At 45.4% G+C, this 7579-nt stretch overlaps 1 protein-coding gene across 1 annotated transcript in view; it reads left to right on the top strand.

The window, feature by feature from the left end:
* Neurl1 (neuralized E3 ubiquitin protein ligase 1) overlaps positions 1–7579 on the top strand; it is a 75961-nt gene that overhangs the window by 1455 nt on the left and 66927 nt on the right. The gene's annotated exons all lie outside the window — the stretch shown is intronic.

Genomic DNA, 7579 nt, shown 5'->3' with positions numbered 1-7579 from the left:
CTGCTGGGTTCCCCCCCAGGCCCGGGACCCAGATAATTTGCTTTAAGAAGCTGAGTTTATGTGTTATCCTTAGCACTAGATGCATTTGTCCTGGAGACTTGCTGATGGCAAAAAAAAAAAAAAAAAAAAAAAAAAAAAAGCCCTTGGGCTTTCACAGAAAAAGAATCACTTCCTCCCTCCCACAGATAATGAAGAAGAGAGTGAGTGCTTTGACACAAAGTACTGAAGTTTACTAAGAACTTTTACACGCACTTTCAGGACTTGGGGGGTGGCAGGGGTTTCATCAGCAGAGTCCACTTTACAGCTGAGGAAAATGAAGGATTCGTTCAGATTCCAAAACCAGAGAGAGACATGCAGAGCTGGGCTTGAGCACTTATGTTCAGACTTGGAATTCTCTCTCAGTTCTTGCTGGGTGGTTAACCTCCAAGACTGAGGAAGAGAAGGGGAGAGGAGAACACTGTCCAACATTCTAACCCCGGGCCCCAGAACTTGGCTAAAGGCAAATCAAATGGTCTGGGGTGCTGGTGTGTGTGTGTGTGTGTGTGTGTGTGTGTGCGCGCGCGTGTGTGTGTGCGCGTGCATGTGTGTGTGTGTGTGGTGTGTGTGTGTTGTGTGTGTGTGTGTGTGTGTGAGAGAGAGAGAGAGAGAGAGAGAGAGAGAGAGAGAGAGTGTTAGCTGTGGGGCTTGAACTCGGCCTGGGTATCCCTGAGCCTCTTCGTGCTCAAGGCTAGCACTGTACCTCTTAAGCCACAGCACCATTCCTGATTTTTAAGTGTTTAATTGGAGGTAAGAGTCTTAAGGGGAAGGGCTGGGAATGTGGCTTAGTGGTAGAGTGCTTGCCTAGCATGCTTAACGCCCTAGGTTCAATTCCTCAGAAAAAAGCCGGAAGTGGCACTGTGACTCAAGTAGTAGAGTGCTAGCCTTTAGCAAAAAGAGCTCAGGACAGTGCCTAGGCCCTGAGTTCAAGCCCTAGGACTGGCAAAAAAAAAAAAAATCTCATGGGGACTTTTCTGCCCAGGTAGGCTTTGAATTGTGATCTTCAGATCTCAGCCTCCCAAGCAGCTAGGATTACAGGTGTGAGCCACCAGCGCCTAGCTGGTCTTTTGTGTTTTTCTTGCCATTCAGATCCTTTTATATTATATCCGTTGACCATGTAGTTCCACTTAGAGGAGTCTACTGTAAGGAAGTAGGATAAAGGTAAATACAGTACTACATTATGATGTCCATGGCAGTGTTCTTTATACTAGGGATCATGGTCAGAAATCATGGGAAGTCTCTTTATGATGGGGTATACGCAGTCATTAAAAGTATGTATGCTGGGCGCAAGTGGCTCATGCCTGTAATTCCTAGCTATTCAGGCTGAGATCTGAGCATCGCAGTTGAAGCCAGACTGGACAGAAAAGTCCCTGGGAGAGTCTTATTTTCAAAAAACCATTCAAAACCGAGAAGTAGTGCTGTGGCTCAAGTGATAGAGTGCTAGCCTTGAACACAAAGAGCCCAGGCCCTGATTTCAAGCCCCACAACCGACACACACCCACAAAATGGATGTCATATATAATATTATTTTTGAGACAAAGATCTTATTATGTAGCCCAGGCTGGCCCCAAACTCATCATCTTCCTGCCTCGATGTCTTAAGTGCTGAGATTGCAGGTGTGAGCCACCATGCCTGGCTAAAATTATATTTTCCAAGATTATGTGATGGCTTAGGAAAATGCTCACTGCATAAAAGCCAGGGTACAAAATTATAGAATATGTGAGCCCAATTTTGTTTAAAAAAGAAATTACGTGAATAGAAAGGGAAAACAACACAAAATAAAAGCCCATAGAGAAGTTTCTAAGAGAGTCAGCAGTTTCTTCTGAGCAATGGGATCATGAGATTTCATCTTTCTCTCTCCCTTCCCTCCTTCCTTCTTTCCTTCCTTCCTTCCTTCCTTCCTTCCTTCTTTCCTTCCGTTTGTTCACACTTTCTCTTTTCTAAAATGTCTGTGACAAACAGCATTAATTTTTATAATAAACAGGGTGACAGTGTTAGCATGGGTAGAGAGTTTTTAGACATTGGTTGGAGGAACCAATAGACATTGTTCAACCAGCCTCGTCCTGTACAAGTGAGAAGAATGAGGAGAAAGACAGGAATTTTTCCAAATTACTTAGTGGATCAGAAGACTGGCAAATCCAGGCTTGGTCCTCAAGTGCAGGGTTTTGCTGGGGGCTAGTAAGTTGATTCTTTTTTTGTTTTTGTTTTTTTTGGCAGTAATAGGGTTTGAACTTGGGGCCTCCTGCTTGCTAGGCTAGCTCTCTACCACTTCCAGGGTTGGGTTTCCCTTCCTCCCCTGGCATGCCTAGATTGTGATCTGCCTACTTTAGGCTTCTAGCAGGTACTGAGAAGAGAGGTCCATGGAGACCCTGTGGAGATGGTGTCTCACAGACTTTTCTTCCCAGTCTGGCCTGGAACCTCAATCTTCCCAATCTTAGACTCCGATAATGGATTAAATAAGCATGCCCTGCTATGAATTGAGAAGAGATTCTTGTGAGCTTCCTGGAAGACCTCAACCTTCATCCTTACAATCTCAGCCTCCTAAGTTGCTGGCATGAGCCACTGCCACCTGGCTTTGACTTGGTTGGTTCATACAGACGCTCCTTCTAAGTCATTCCTTGACTCTGGAAGCTTCGAGGAGGCCATAGGAATTGCACCTTTTGCCTAAAGTTTGGAGTTGTGGGGATCTGTGGTTTCTGTAGTTACAGTGTTTGAAAGGATTGGGAGGGAGCAAGAGATAGTGTTCCATCTTTCTACACATCAACTGGAGGTAGCCATGGGGATTTTGATCCTGCTCCTTCCAATACTGAAATGGAAGCTTGAATGCACACAAGAAGAAACTAGTGTGGCGGTATATACTTGTAGTCCCAGCACTTGGGAGGTGGAGACAGGAAGATCTCAAGTTAACAGCCAGTCTGGGCTACATAATGGGATCCTACCTCCAATAAATAAGTAAATAATAAGTAAGTAAATAAACTGTAAAAGGGAGAGTGATAGTGGGAGTGAGATTGACTGGGATATACTGTAAACCTGTGTGGGAATTTCACAATGAAATCCTTCCCTGTATAACTAATGTATGCTAATAAACAAAGTAAAATAAAATAAAGATTTAAAAAATGTGCTCATGAAGGCCACCCATTGGTGTCCTGATCCTTCCATCCATCCATCACCTTTATCCTTTGTCACTCATCACCTTTGTCATTGCTTAGTGTTTGTTCCAAATTCCCTTCTACCTGTCTAGATCAGGGGTCAGGCAGAATTCCACTGGTATTGTGATGGTGTTCCTAGGGCCAATGTGCTGCCAACTGCCCACCCAGCCTTCTGCTGGGATTGTTTCTGTGGCTGCACTCACCCAGAATCAGGTCTGATCTTAGCTGGGTCCATCAAGAAACCTGCTGGGCGTGGAACAACCAGATCTGTTTTTCCTCTTTTTCTATATTTGCAATCGCTATTGATTTCTTACCACTTTAATTAAGACAGCTGGAGGTATAATATGGAGCCTGAGGCTGACTGGAGACCATAGATTGGTCCTGCTGTCAAGTTGATGGAAGATGGAACTTGACCTTCACCTCTCAGCAGTAGAAGGTCCTCTTCCTACAGGCATGCTGCTGGTGATCCCCACTGGGTCTGAAGCTCATGTCTCTCTGAGTACATGTGTGCTGAGGGGAGCCCATGTGCAGTTCTGGATTTAGGACCACAGGCAGGGCCTGAGGCCTTGCTGTGTATTGGGCTCAGAAGTGATGGCTTTTGACATTTCTGGGCTTTCTAGGGCTGAAGATCTTGGAAAGGCAGAGCCGAGGGAGAAAATGGAAAACACAGGCTTGCATGGTGGATTGGTGACACCTCTGCTTTGGGGGCTGCAGTCAAGCAGAGGTTGTTGGGCCAGCACCGGGCTGACCACCAAGGGAGGGACAGGAACTGGATGTGGAGGGACATAGCAGAGTCCTCAGGAGGAGGGAAGGGGGGAGTGGGGTATGGGGAAAAGGAGAGGGCTGGAGGGGGAATAAGCGTATATAGAGCTCAGTGGGAGGCACTGGGGACTGGGCACTGGGGACTGGGCAGGGAGGGAACAGAGTCCCTTCTGCAAGTACATGCCTGTGTTGTGCTGAGTGTGGATGACAGGCAACTAGCAAGGAAGGCTTCTGGAGGAGCTGCCCCGCCACAGTGCTCACCACTGACGGGGGTTGCATGGGTCAACTCCCATCTTCTTTTTTTTTATTTCAGTAAAATTTACATAATTACATAATAAAATTACCAATTTAACTATTTAATTTATTTTTAACAACAACTCAATGCAGTTTAATCATTTAAAAATGTGTAATCAGGGCTGGGATGTAGCTCAGTGGCAAAGCGTTTGCCTAGCCAGTGCAACATCCACAGTACCAAAAAAGAAAAGACAAAAAAAAATACAGTTAAAAAAAACCCCAGCTGGGAAGGTGGCTCAGTGGTAAAGCGCTTGCCTTGCATGCTTGAGGCCCTGGGTTCGATTCCTCAGCACCCATAAGCAAAAAAAAAAGCCGGAAGTGGTGCTGTGACTCAAGTGGTAGAGCACTAGCCTTGAGCTGAAGAGCTGAAGGACAGAACCCAGGCTCAGAGTTCAGGCCCAGGACCAGACCCCCCCCCCAAAAAAAAAAAAAAAACAAACCCTTTTTTGGGGCTGGGAAGGTTGACTCAGTGGTAGAGCGCTTGCCTTGTATGCATGAGGCCCTGGGTTCGATTCCTCAGCACCACATAAGCAAAAAGAAAAAAGCCGGAAGTAGCGCTATGGCTCAAGTGGTAGAGTGCTAGCCTTGAGCTGAAGAGCTGAGGGACAGCGCCCAGGCCCAGAGTTCAGGCCCCATGACCAGACTGCCCCCCAAAAATGTATAATTAAGTGGTGTTTAGTTTATTTACAATGTGTACAACCTTCCTTCCCTTCTTCCCTCCTTCCCTCCTGCCTGCCTGCCTTCCTTCCTTCCTTCCTTGCTTCCTTCCTTCCTTCCTTCCCCCCTCTCTTTCTTTATTTCTTTCTTCTCACCAGTATTGGGGCTTGAACTCAGGACCTTTTACTCTTTTTTGGCTTAAAAAAAATCACAGCTGGTGTTCTCCCACTTGTACCATACCTCCAGTTCTGGCTTTTGGCTGGCTAATTGGAGATAAGAGTCATATATTTGTCTGTCTGGGCCAGCTTTGAACTTTGATCCTCAAATCTTAGCCTCTGAGTAGCTAGGATTACAAACATGAACTACTGCTGCTGGGCTACAGCCATTATTTCTAATTATTGAATATTTTTATATCTCAAAGGAATTAAGCAGGCGCTGCCATTACCTTCTCTCCCCAAATCTCTGGCAATCATTAGTCTACTTCCTGTCCTTACGGATTTGCCTATTCTGGACATTTTGTATCAATGAAATTATATGATAGGTTAATATAATTTATTTATATCATAAACTCAGCTTTGGTTTTAGCATACTGTTTTCAAGGTTCATCCATAACATGTTTTTTCTTTCTTTTTTTTTGTGGCTGAACAATATTCCATTGCAAGACCAGCCCCCATTTTCTTCATGCATTTATCAGTTCATGGATATTTGTGTTACTTCCACCTTTGGGTTAATATGAGTAATGATACTATAAATATTTGTGTGGACATTTTTGTTTGAGCACCTGTTTTGAAGTCTTTGGGACATATACCTAGGTGTGGCTTTTAAAAGATGGAGCTTCTTGAATTGGATACTTCACAAAGCCACTTCTTGTAACAGCTGCAGGATGATCACATACCCCTCCCCCAGTTCTGGCTGGGTGTGGCACTAGCCAGACACCTGGTGTTTCTTTTCCACAATGGCTGAGACTCCTGGTGATTGAGAGAAGAGCTGCTAAGGTTGGCCAAGAGGCCTTGATTCTTGGTTTGTTGGTTTGTTTGTGCCAGTATTGGGGCTTGAACTCAAGGCCTGGGCATTGTCCCTTAGTTTTTTTTGCTCAAGTCTGGAGCTCTACCACCAAGCGACACTTCCACTTCCACTTCTGGCTTTTTTTTTCTTGTTAATTGGAGATAAGAGTCTTTCATGCCTGGACTGGTTTTGAATCTCACTCCTCAGATCTCAGCCTCCCTGAGTAGTTAGGATTTCAGGCATGGATTAAGGGGCCTTGCTTCTTGAGGTGGGCCAGAGTGAGCCTCAGGAACTGGTCTGCAGATTCTCAACTTCTTCTCTGTCTTCTGCATGGTAGGGGTGGAGGAAGGATCCTCCTTGGATAAGATTATAGTCAGTTTTCTGCTTTTGTGTTCCTGCTGCTGTTTCCCTGGTCTGGGTCTTCATCCGGATATTGCAACAGCTGCTGTCTTTTTTGTCCTGTCTGCCTCTGGTCTTCAGGCGATCTCCTAAAGTAGTTTCCACCGTGCCCCTCCCCTGTACCACAAGTGGCAGCTGCTGCCACAATCAGATTTTCAAGGCTCCGTCTTCAGCAGGCTCACACATATTTCTGTGGCTTTGTCTAGCCTCTTCCTTGGTTGTCATGACACTGATAGGTCAGGTGAGCTTGTCCAGCTCACCATCCCCAGATGCAGCATGCAGACCTGGAGGGGGCTTGGTGTCCTCCCTGGCTGGATGACACGTCAGAGACTGGGCTGAGTCTGCTCTGTATGGACCTCTAAGTGCCCATTCCACCTAACCTGTTTGCTTTTTCAGTTCAGCTTTAATTTTTTTTTTTTTTTGGTCAGTTGGGGTGCTTGAACTCTGGGCCTAGGCTCTGTCCCTGAGCTCTTCAGCTCAAGGCAAGTGCTGTCCTACTTGAGCCACAGTGTCACTTCTGGTTTTCTGGTGGTTAATTGGAGATAAGAAAGTTATGGATTTTTCCTGCCTGGGCTGGCTTTGAACCATGATCCTCAGATCTCAGCCTCCTGAGTAGCTAGGATTATAGGTGTGAGCCACCAGCACCCAACTTTCAGCTTTAATCTTACAACCATTTGTTAATGATCATAATAATATTTATGCTTGATCCCTAGATCACTACCATGTGCTAGGTGGTTGCTGTATGCTAAGTATTTATAAGTAGGGTTTTTCCATGAATACTCTCCTAACAATATGCCATCTTATAGATAAAGGAAAAGGCTCACAGAGGTTAAACAATGTATTCCAGATCAGTTAGATGTGGATGAAGCTGGAATGTAACTATAAAGTCCTCAGACTTTGGAGGTTATTGTTGTAACCACTGTGCTTTGCTACCATGGGTGGATTCTGTCTTCTCTTGTGGGAGGAAGACTGGGCAGCAATCTCCTGGTCCATGGGTAAAGTCCCCAGAGAAGTATGGAAGTAGTTGGCTTGAACTCTGGGCCTCACATTCTCACTTAGCTTTTTTTGCTCAAGGCTGGCACTCTACTACTTGAGCCATAGCTCCACTTCCAGTTTTTTTTCTTGGTTGATTAGAGATAAGCACCTCATGGACTTTTCTGCCTCAGCTGGCCTCAGACTATGATCCTCAGATCACAGCCTCCTTAGTAGCTAGGATTACAGGAATGAGCCACCAGCTGGGAAACAGAGTTTTATGGTATTCTTGTTGCATGCTTTTG

Source organism: Dipodomys merriami, unplaced genomic scaffold, assembly GCF_024711535.1.
Source record: "Dipodomys merriami isolate MVZ:Mamm:240054 unplaced genomic scaffold, mDipMer1.0.p SCAF_102, whole genome shotgun sequence".
NCBI classification, from domain to species: Eukaryota; Metazoa; Chordata; class Mammalia; order Rodentia; family Heteromyidae; genus Dipodomys; species Dipodomys merriami.
This window is presented reverse-complemented; position numbering and strand designations above follow the sequence as displayed.